The sequence below is a fragment of the Hylobates moloch genome, unplaced genomic scaffold (genome assembly GCF_009828535.3).
Source record: "Hylobates moloch isolate HMO894 unplaced genomic scaffold, HMol_V3 SCAFFOLD_3, whole genome shotgun sequence".
NCBI classification, from domain to species: Eukaryota; Metazoa; Chordata; class Mammalia; order Primates; family Hylobatidae; genus Hylobates; species Hylobates moloch.
In genome coordinates this window covers 117,375,878-117,388,601 of record NW_026652278.1, presented here as the reverse complement: position 1 = coordinate 117,388,601, position 12,724 = coordinate 117,375,878, and positions in this window count along the sequence as shown.

Below are 12,724 nucleotides of genomic sequence, written 5' to 3'. Positions count from 1 at the left end.
ACCTTACATGTGAAAGGGATTTTGCAGATGTGATTAAGGATCTTGAGATAGGAAATTATTCTGGATTATCCAGTTGGATCTAATATAAAAACCTGCAGCCTTATGAGAGAGATGGAGGAGGATTAGAGTCAGAGAGAGATGTAAACATGGAAGCAGAGATCACAGAGAAGGTTTGATCTCTACTTACTCTGAAGATGGAGTAAGGCACCTTGAGCCCAGGATTACAGGTGGTTTCTAGAAGCTGGAAAAGGCAGGGAGATGGATTCGCCCCTAGAGCCTTCAGAAGGAATGCAGGCCTGCTGATACCTTGATTTTAGCTCAGTAAAACAGATTTTGGACTTACGACTTGCGGAAATGTAAAATAATAAAGTTTTGTCATTTTAAGCTCCTAAGTTCATTGTAAGCAGTTAAAGCAGCAATAGGAAATGTAGATAGACACACTGCTTTCATTTGCTGGCATACACAAAACTCCTGCATAACTCAGATATTTGCCGTGTCTCCACACTCTAAGATGTGTGAAGTAGAGTCTCTATGTCTTCTTCACCCTGGTCTTCTGGATAAATGAGGCACTGAATAAATATTTGTTGAATAAATGAATGATCAGATTAGAATTGGAAGATGAATGTATTTACATGGGGAATGGTTTAGGAGTGTGACTCTTCTTGTTTTACTTAGGATTGTTAATGTATAAACAAGAAACTAGGAACTACCTACAGTGTATGATTCTTGCAGGCTTTTTCAGCTTTATCTCTTTTCTCTGTTTTTACACAGAATGCCCTTTACTGAAGGAATATAGAAAGGAAGTGATGAACACAAAAGGATATAAATTATTCACCTTTGTTAGTAAGTGCTAATTAAGTCATGGATTACTTCAAACATGACCAACCCACCCATACCACTAACTATGTTATCACCAACTGCTGAACTCTCAGGGGACTGAGTGATTATTATACTACCAGGTATACATTTGATGAGGAAAAATATTTGATACGGTTTGGCTGTGTCCCTATCCAAATCTCATCTTGAATTATAGTTCCCATAATCCCCACATGCCATGGGAGGGACCAGGTGGGAGGTAACTGAACCATGGGGTGGTTACCCTCATGCTGCTCTCTTGATAATGAATGAGTTCTCACGTGATCTGATTGTTTTATAAGGGGCTTTTCCCCCTTTGCTCAACACTTCTCTCTCCTGCTGCCATGTGGAGAAGAACATGTTTGATTCCCCTTCTGCCATGATTGTAAGTTTCCTGAGGCCTTCGCAGCCATGCAGAAGTGTCAGTCAGTTAAATCTCTTTTCTTTATAAGTTACCCAATCTTTGGGATTTTTTCATAGCAGTGTGAGAACAGACTAACACAATATTACAAGGGGGAATTATTTAATATTTTTTGGAAGTGTTACAAATTGATCTTAGTGTGTCATTTTTTGACCAACTGACCAACTTGTGCCAAGGGTCTTCTCTTATACTTAATTCTACAACACTCAATTAGATTAATTACATCTGATCCAATCACTTCCTATTGTTCAATTAGTTTCAGCAAACAATATTACTGCCTGTCTTATTACTTTTTTATTCAAAATTGTTCATAGCAACGTTGCTTGCAGGTACTATCAGAAGGTAATAAATTTGAGCTTGTCTTATTTTGCAGATCACATGTTAACATATCCAAATATGAGCACCATATAAAAATGCATGCGATGTTTTTCTGTGCAATACATTAGGAAGAGCCAAGCTTTAGGATATTGCTTTTTTCTTAAAAAATAACTTGACTTCTAATTTTCATTTGTTGTTACTTTTTAAACTATGATTTTATAGATTCATTTGGTTATTTTTAAAATGTGGGTTATATTTGCTCAAAGAAAATATTTCAATATTTAAATATATTTCAGCAATGTATAAATATAGTGAAGTTACATTATTTTGTTTAATGAGTGATACATATGCCTGGTTTAAATGTGTAAGTTTTTTTTTTCACAATAATGTATGAAATTATTTCATTTCTTGAAAGGATTGCTTTTATATTGACTTGAATTTTTTTTAAAAAAATCTGTTTTTGTCTAGCTGTAAAATCTTTTGTATTTCTTAAAGTGAGACTAATTCTTATTAATGAAGTAAAAGTTAGGAATCATTTTCTCTAGATTATTTAAGAAAACTGCTATGAAATGTAAAATTCCAGAACCTCTTTTTACTTGATGTAGTTTTGCAAACAAAACAATTTTACTGAAACTTCCCACCTAAAAACAAAATGCTATGTCTTTAGATATATTCTATCAAGAAATCATGGGGGACTTATATTGATTTCTTCATAAGGGAAAATTAAGATAAATCAAAAATAAATAAGCAACCGAAAAAACTTAAATCCAGACTTTTCAAACTAAGGAGGGTAATGATAAAGGAAAATGAATACATGTTTTCTTTGAATAGCTTAATGAGAGTCACAGGAAAACAAAGACCTATTTTACTATTAAAGAAAAGTACTCATCTACAAAAAATTGTAATGGAAAAACTTCTGCTGAGCAGGCTAGCAATGGGTATCCCCTAGGACCCAGAACACTTAATGGGTTTTCAGTTCTGTTCTAAATTTTTTTTTTTTTTTTTCTGTTATCAATCAGTGTTGTGCAAAATGTCAGGTTTTCTTCAACTTTCTTTTCTTCCTCCTTAGAAACTCTTGCCCTTTGTCAATTTTTAGAGGCAGAAAAGATTACATTTCTGTACAACAATTCCAGGTTAGTTGAAGAATGCAGAATTCGAAGCCTGCAACGATTATACCAAATGTATATGTATGCATTTTTAAACTATCTAGTTTGCTCCCAACCTGTAAAATTTAAACAGACTCAAATTATATCTGTGCCTTGGAAATAAAATAGGTGATTAATTAGCCATTAAAGTAGGAGAATCAAAAGATCAGCTGACATCAGGATTAAATTGTCTTTTACCCCAAGAAGTACACTTTTAAAAAATCTGTTTAGAGAATGATTAATCATGAAGTAACTCTTTTGGAGAAGTTTTGTTCTGAGTCTTTTAGTTTTGATAACTTAATATCCTTGACTTTTTAACTAACACAATAAATTAGCTAACTTAAATTATACTTTATTTATTTATATTAATATAAATTTATATAAATATATAGTTATATAAATATAGCAAATTTATACTTGCTATCAGATTATCTGGTGCATTGCTGATTGCTCTGCCTTTCAGTGAGAGTCACTGGGGAAATTTATATCACACCAAAAGAAAATTCTGTAATTTTGCTTCTGTTATTGTTATAAAACTGAGCAATATGAGAAACAGGAGAAAACTCAAGTCTATAAGGGACCATCAGTCACTTGGTTTGTCTGAATTAATTGTTACCTTCAGACAACCAGTTTGTGATGCTCTAGCCTGAGTTTACTTACTAAATTTAGAAGTAGTATCAAGCATTATTACTGCATATACAACATAGAAAGCTAATTATCCTCTGTTGAATATTTTAATATGTTCCTCTGTAATACATTTTTAATGATAGAGAATAAATTAAATTTATATTACAGGAAGAAGGGGAATCTACACACTGGTGCTTCTTAATTGTTGCCAAAGGAAACCTAACAAAAACTCATGGATTCAATGGGAGTGTTAATAAGCCAATCAACAGATGGCTAATTGTACCACTGAAAAAAGCAAATAAATTAATTCTCACTTGCTCTCATCTATTGGGAGATAAAAGCAGAATTACTAGTTTCTATCTCAATATATTTATATAATTTATATGCCAAGATATTTTAGTGAAATAATCTGAAGTAATTAATAAAAGAGTATAAAGGATTATTCTAAAATTTTGATACCACAAAGCATTTCCATTTTGATATAGTTCTAACACCATCTTATAGTATTAAACTTGAAATTCAGAGCTAATTAAATCTTTGTTTTATTAGCTTATTTATATCAGTCAGGTTACAATAAGCATGCTATAGTAACAAATCATTCCAAGATCTCAATGGCTTAAACAAGGAAGATTCCTTTGTCACTCATGTTCAAGCCCATTGCAGCTCTATTCCACATCCTCATCATTGCAATACCCCATTGGAAGGGGGAAACCTCTATTAAAGTGGTTCTGATGGCAGAGAGAAAGTAATGATGGAGGATCTAGAGGATGCTCTGAAAATATTTGCTCAGAAGTGTCACATATTACTTCCATACATGGCCAAACTTGATGTCAGTGAGATGAGAAGTAACATTTCCCTTCAGGAATAGTTCGTGCAAGAATGTACATCAAAAATTGGTATTATAATGTGGTCAATTCCATAAACATTTTTCTAAAACCAATTTATAAAACTTTTCCCCCAGTCTTGAAACAAAGTACATAAGAAGCTCAGAAAAATTTTGAGTAAATACGGCAAAAAATTATAAAATATTACAGTAGGTTATGAAAAAATACTGTCATATATTTATGCCCCTTAATCTGGCTTAAAGTCATAAGAAACTACATTATCATTCTAATAATTTCCGTAAGATTGAGTGTAAGAATAGATATTTTTGTTAGACTATTACTCTGCTTGCAGCTCTGGTCTAATACTTGCATGACTACATTTAGAAGAGTGTAATGAGCTCAGTTCACTTCCTATTCTGATATTTTTTACTCAGTCACATTGATAAATACATGGATAAATTACATAAATAAGTATATTTAATTTTGAATAAATGAATGAAAAGTTTTAGAAATGGGGAAATGGTATAGTTGACCCAATATTGCACATAAATAGGTAGTAATAAGAAATGTTTGTATTAAACCCATGTTTTAATTCTAGGATGGACTCCTTTAGAATCATTGGCAATATTTTAAGAGCATCTCACTGTTTACTAAATACCAAAGCAGTGTTAGCACAAAAAGACATTGCTCCAACTATGAAGTCATCCATAGAGCCTGCAAATTTGTCACTCAACACAATGAAGACTAGGAACAAAGCTCCAAAATAGAGAACTGGGGCTGGCAACTGGCTATTGCTAAAGTTAGGACATGGCTCCAGAAGCTCATTCCCAGTGCCTGAAGGAAATGTTTTTGAGTCTTTAAACTCAGAAGAAAAAGAGTAAAATGTATGTGTGTTTTAACTGATATGTCATTTGCAACAACGTTTAATACTTGAATAAATCTTTGTCTCTGTATCTTATCCTATCTCTATCTGCTTTATTTCTTGTTTGAGGATACTAGACCCTAATGATCCATAGTCCCTAGCCAAAAAGAGAGAGAGAAAAATACAGTGATTACACTTCAAAATATATTCTTCCTTTTGCATTTTGGGACCAGAAATCCAAACTAGGAAAATATAATGTATTACTTTGAAGCAAATTCTAATTTGATGTCTTAATTATTGTCTTTTCAACTAAGAAATAATTTAAATAGCCTTCAGACAGATTTGGAAGAAAGAATCTACACATGCAAGAATTGAGTGCTGAAAATAAGGCACCTGTGACTTAATCTTAAATCTATTTGTATTTTGCTTTACTGGTTACATATGTGCTTTCATGTATTCTATATAACTGTGCCCCTCAATCTTTGGGAGGATTGAAGGCACAGTAATTCAGAAAACTGAACAACTTACTGTAGTGGCAAAGAACTTTTTAAAGGAAGATGAGAATAAGACAGAAATTCAAGGTGAGAGCTTACTCTAACCCTAGCCAAGAGAGCACACCTTCAGCCTCCGGAGTCCACACATAGAACACACACACACACACACACAACACTCCCCCCACACAAAACACACCCACACAGAACACACACACACAGAACACACACACAACACACACCCACACAGAACACACACAGACACACACACACACACACACACAAAAAACAGAGAAGCTTCAGCAGTAGAAGCTCTGACATTTTTTGTTAATGTGTTTTAGATATTGTGTTTCAAATGTCATTTGAACCAAGTGTTCTCTTTTTTCTTTCCTGTCAGTGGGTTTTTCAGGTGTAGTTATAATTATTTTGAAATGTCAAAGGACTAAACTATGCTCAGTAGGAAATAAGAATAAAAGAAATAAACACAATAATTCCATATGCAATCAAATAATGAAGGGAGAAAGGAGAATTGTAGTATAATATTTTACTATCATTATAAGAATTAACAGAAGATAAATGCTTCTTTGTATCAAAAAAATTTCAGCTTCTACTGATGTTAGTATAAATGATGACTTTTTAGAGTATCAGATATTGGGCACAAGAAAGTTTAGGATTTTATAACAATACAGCTCTTTAAATAAGCTATGCTGTGTAATAAACTGACTTCTTTTTAAGCATTCTATTATTCACAATGAAAATAGATAAGCAATAATAATATATGCACATTATTCCCTTTCACAGGAGCAATCATTCTCCCAGAGACCATATGATGATTTATAAACCTAGCACATGATAAAGATAATAAATTGACTGCCCTAGAAATCACTGTGTTAACAGAACTGCCTTGTCATTTCTGCCTGAAGTGCAACTTTTCTAGCTGCAAATGGCAAGGGAAAATAATCAATACAGAGAAATCTTAGCTTTAAAAAGGTAAAACAATGCAAATGCAATGCCTTTCTGAAAAGCATATACTTTCAATTAGAAATACTTGAAAATTTGAATTCATTACCTCAAGTCCAGTGAATAATATGTCTCAGGTACTCATATTATACTCTATAAATTCCTGAGCTTGTCCATTTAGAACCTTATATATGAACTGCCTTTGACACTCATATGATATCAGAAAGGTCTTTCAAATTCATTTGCCTCTTCTCTGGAGTAAAGTTCTTATACTGTTATACCAAGGGTATTAAGGGATTAGTTTGGTATCTTTCCAATTCATTTGACTAGAGGCCAAATCACATTCTACTAGTCTGAAAATAGAATCCTTGGCCTCAGGATTAAAATCATTACAGGTGCTTACTAAATGTCTCAAGAAAAATGATCAGCTTCATCCTCCTTATTGCTAGTAGAGCTGATTATGTGGAAGGCACATTATGTTTTAAGAACTTCATGTAAATCAGTCCATTTAATTCTTCATACCGCCCTATGAGGTTGATATTATCATCATCGTTATGCTCATGAAGGAATAGCAAATAGAATGTAATGACATAAGCACATTGATTCAGAATCCACACTCTAAGTAAAGAGAAGTGGAGGATAAGAACCAGATATAGAAGACGTGTTGTGTGAAGACACAGCAAAGATATAACATGGTATACACTGTAGGCAAAAGTTAAAGGACCTAGTAAGCAATAGAAAACCATGACAGCTTTAAAGTTATTGATGTACTTATTAGAAAAGTTGACTGAACTCAGAGACCAGAGTTTAAATTTCAGTTTTACTCTTCATTTGTTATATGACTTTGAACAAGACCCTAAACTTCTTCATATGCAAATCATAGAGTAAAATTATTACTTCTTATGGTTCTGAGACTTAAACAAAACCAACTAATTGAGTTAAGTAGAATAATGTACATAAGACGCTTAGCATGGTCTGAGTATTTTCTCTATACACTGCTTTCTGATGTCTGATATGGTTTGGCTATGTTCCCATCCAATTCTCATCTGGAATTGTAGCTCCCATAATTCCCACGCGTTGTGGAAGGGACCAAGCGGGAGGTAATTGAATCATGAGGGCGTGTCTTTCCTGTGTTGTTCTCGTGATACTGAATAAGTCTCACGAGATCTGATGGTTTTATAAAGGGGAGTTCTCCTGCACATGCTCTCTTCTGCCTACCAGAATGTCCCTTTGCCCTTCCGTCGCCTTCCGCCATGATTTTGGGGCCTCCATAGCCATGTGGAACTGTAAGTCCATTAAAGTCTTTCCTTTATAAATTACCAAGTCTCAGGTATGTCTTTATTAGCCTCATAATAACGAACTAATACAATGTCATATTTTCTTTATAGCTTCTTTAATATTGGTTCCTAATTTTTAATAACATGCACTATTGCCTGATTAACATTCCGTTGTTTTGTGTATGATCATTCCTGGCTCAATATTCCTTAAATGCCTGCAGTTTAACATCAAATATATCACCTTGGCATTCCATCTTTTTCACATTTTATTGTGATATAGCAGAAAGAACACTGCATGTGGGGTGAGTGAGTATATTTAAAGGGAAGCATTAAGAACTTCACCAGCTATTCACTGTTACTTTGTGACTTTGAGTAAGACTCTTTTAATTTATGTTTTCCTTTCTCTAAAATGTGTTAATTATTTTTTGTAATCAACCTCACAGATGTAATATAATGTTCAAATTAGATAACTCACCTGACAACTCTTTGAAAGCTGAAGAAGAGATATACAAGTGTTAGGTAGTAATTGAAAAAGAATAAGCTTTGAAATCTAGTACAAACCAGTTTAAATTCTGCCCTTGGCCCTTACCAGCCTCGTGGAAGTCACTGACTCTTTGATTCTCAGTATTTATAACTAGAATTGGGAAGAATAATATTTACTTTCAAAAAATAAAATCTTACTGCTGAATATTGCTACTTTGGTTTTTGATGGCAGTTTATCTTATCTATAAACCTATAGGTTGCCTCTAAGACTTGGACATTGTTTTATATTAATATCATTTTCATATATTTCACCATGCCTAACACCAGCCAACATACAATATTTGCAACACAAACAAGGAAAAATAGCGAAGATTAGTGATTATTATTCCTTATGCTTTTAGTCCTCGCCTACTCTGATTCAATTAGGTTTTTGAATATAAAGGTAACAAATTTATTGGAGTCTAAGAATAAAAATGAAAGGGAGATTCTCTTGTAGTCTATGACGATTTAATTATGAAACTATAGGGAATGAAACTGTGTTTATCATGACACGATTTCATTGCATTCAATGTGGGTAGAGAATGGATGACAGGGAGGGTTAGACAGCTGTCATAAGAGGGGAAGAAACAGGTTAGCTGCCAGCAGTGAGGGCAAGCATCAAACATTGGCTTAGCTTTAGACTGCAGAGAAATATAAAGAGCTGACAAGACAGCCTCTCGCTTGAAGCAGGAAGACATTAGTTCTCCACTTTGAACCAAAGCATGTGTAATGATGCGGAATGCAAAAGGCAGGGTCACAAATAATGATAATAATGACAGTAGTACGACAGGCTCAAAGAGTAATGGCTAAGAATTGCATATCAAAGAAACAGCTTAAAGTGAATTGTATGAGTTATTTGCCCAGATTTTAGCTACCATGTTGATATGTCTATTGCAATTGCTAAGAGATAATGTATTTCAATTTTTGAAACAAATTAAATTACAAATGCCAATTGACAATAAAATATAATTTCATAGATATATTTTAACTTCACACATCTATAAAATGTTATAATAGGAACCGAGTGTTAGATACTAATTTCTTATTTAGATGAGGAATTTCATAGTGTTGTAGATTACACAAATTAAATGCTTCATGAATATTCACTGGGTGTGTCAAAGAAAGATGCTTGCAGTAAGAGTTCCTAGTGCTCATTCTTCAAAACAGATATACATAAATAACCTTGATTTATGCCTGTTACATATTTTGTAAGTATAATGCCACAAGTCTCTCTTAACAAACCTTATATCTGCATAGATTTTTGTTAAATGTGATTTGAAGCAACTAAAAGTGTAGTTGAGATTCAATGGTCTGTTTTGTAAAGAACACTCATCATAGTTAAGAATAAGATCCACATGCCTCATCACATTTGAACGTTGTGTGTGTGATTCAAACGCTACTTTTAGTCCTCGCCTACTCTGATTCAATTAGGTTTTTGAATATAAAGGTAACAAATTTATTGGAGTCTAAGAATAAAAATGAAAGGGAGATTCTCTTGTAGTCTATGACGATTTAATTATGAAACTATAGGGAATGAAACTGTGTTTATCATGACACGATTTCATTGCATTCAATGTGGGTAGAGAATGGATGACAGCGAGGGTTAGACAGCTGTCCCAATTTTGACCTGCTTTCCCATTTGCTCACCATGTTCAAACCCCCTGGCCCCTTTTCGTTTCTGGAAGATAGTGACTCTTCCCACTGTGGTGGCTTTGGTCATTCCCTTCCCTTTGTGAAAGATGCTCTTTCCCAGCTCTCTACCTGGTCGACTCTCTTCTAAATCTCAGCTTCAATATTTCCTCTGCAGAGGGGACTTCTTTAACCATCCAGTAACTTCCTCCTTTTTTCTTCCCTTGTGCCAAATCCCAGAATCACAATGCATCCTTTTAGAACTAAGACAACACTTAGTATACTAAATGCAAATTCATTTTGTCTTTGTTTTAAGAATATTAGAATATTTTTACAACTTTCAATACCATCAAATTGTCAAAAATACTCAAGAAGCTTCGATTTAAAAGACAATGTCATCATATGCTTTGTTTATATGTGTATATTTGTCTATATGTGTATATTTGTCTATATGTGATATCAAAGAGTTGCCGTCATAGGATATGAATCTAAACTGTTAGATATACTGTTAACTTTACTTTCTTTTATTAGCTAATCTTGTTTGAATACGGATATTCTAAAAAACAATCTTAAGGGAATGTTAAAGAGGTCATCTTAGCTTAATAAAATTTGAAATTCATTTTTTTTTGGTACTGGTCTCTGAAATTTCCCCTCAAGTCTCAATTATTCCAAAAGTTGAACAACTTTACTAGGACATGTTGTGAAAGCCAAAATTTTTAGTATTTTCAAAAATTCCTCCATGTTTGATATTACAGGCAAAATGTTTCCTTTCTTCAGGCAGCCATGGATACCCCATTCACTATTTTGTGTATTGTCTTTGTTATACAGTGTTATTAATAAAACTATTACAGTTTTTGACTTTGTTATTAGAATTTGCTACTTACTAAACAAAATTTAAGGATGGTATTACCATAAAATAAAGCTATCTGATTAATACTATCAAAAACTGTAACAATGAGTTGATATTCTAAACTGTATTTAGCAGAATTTAATATCTAAATGTGTATTTAATTTGGTTTAGACATTAATAATAATATGTATATTATGATAACATAGGATTCTATTTCCAATTATCTCATGATAATTATGGAGTCCATAAAGTATTTTTGTCAACTGCTCAATGCAGCACCTTCTATTTGTTTTTGAGAAGGAGTTTTGCTCTTGTTGCCCAAGCTGGAGCACAATGGCGTGATCTTGGCTCACTGCAACTGCCGCCTCCTGGGTTCAAGGGATTCTCCTGCCTCAGCCTCCTGAGCAGCTGGGATTACAGGTGTGTGCCACCATGCCTGTCCAATTTTTGTATTTTTAGTACAAACAGGGTTTCACCATGTTAGCCAGGCTGGTCTCAAACTCCTGACCTCAGGTGATCCGCCTGCCTCGGCCTCCCAAAGTGCTGGGATTACAGGCATGAGCCACTGCACCTGGCCTCAATGCAGCACCTTTTAGGAGTTGTGTAATTTGCTTAAATGAAAGTCTTAAGATGTAATATGAAATTATGTTGAATACTATAGATGAAATTTACAACAAAACTAGGGGACATAGATATATTTTATTCAGTTTCAGCAGAATAATCAGAAAAAAATGGTTAGAAAAACAAAAATTTCAGAAAAATGTGTCATTTTGTTGTGTTTTTTTTCCTTCACAGTTTTGAGTGTCTCCTTTCCACAAAATATAGTCACAAATGAGTCCTATAAGCATTTGAATGAGGGCTAGGAAATTAAAGTGGAAAATTAACAGCATTGGAATTGGAAGGCAAAGGAACTCTGAGGATAGCTAGACAACTGTCAGAAGTAATTATTCAGTAATTTTACCCAAACTAAGCTTCAGCTCTATTTACTGCAAACTCAGCAGAACATGATCAATCTGGATAACCTCACATACTTTTTACTAGAGATGACACCAATTTTGTGAAAAAGTATATTTCCAAAACCAGCTGAACCAGGTTCAAAGTAAGTAGTACATGGTAGAACAAACCTGATAGAAGTTAGTTCATGGTAATAGCTTTAAATATAAGAATTTTAATTGTCTTACATAATTATACAATGCAGGAACTGCTGAAAAATACTAGTAAATTGCCCAAAATGTTCTTTAAATCACACTAAACCTATTATTTTGTTTCTTTTGAAAATTTAGTAGATTACCAAAGCATGGGAAGTAATTGGTTGTTCAGAAGTCTGCATGTGGAGCACACATTCATATGAGTACCTTAGACATATTTAAATAATTCTCTGAAAACAGAGCTATGCAAATCTTAAAGTACTTTGGAAAAGGGAAAGTCCAGTCACCAAAAACTGCAAACTTCTTGAAGGCAAGAGTCATCTCTCACTTATCTAAATCTCTATGGTGCTTGGCACACAGTAGCTCTGGTGTTGAGCAAATTTAAAAAGTGGATGCAATGCCAAGACTTACAGGCTAACTTATAAGGTGTTTTTTCTAAGGCAATGTTTGACAAATATCTGTTTAAAAGTGACTATTAAATGTTGAATAGCCAGGAATTGTACTCTAATTAGAATAGAAAACTATGAATTATAAATAATTGTCTTTGCTGCTTTAAAATCTATTGAGCATTTCTTGGGCTTTTTGTGTCCTTGATCTGAAGCTGCATAAGATAATTTCAAATGACAATATATCAGCCAATTCTGTCCTATAATAATGAAAACCAAAACCATCCTCTTTCTTAGAACACTCCAATGCTCACTGTCTATAAAGCTTAAAAGAAAAAAAAAATCTTATTTAGGTTCACTCCCAAGATCTACGTATCAGTCTTTGCATCATGTGCTACAGTAGGCTTTT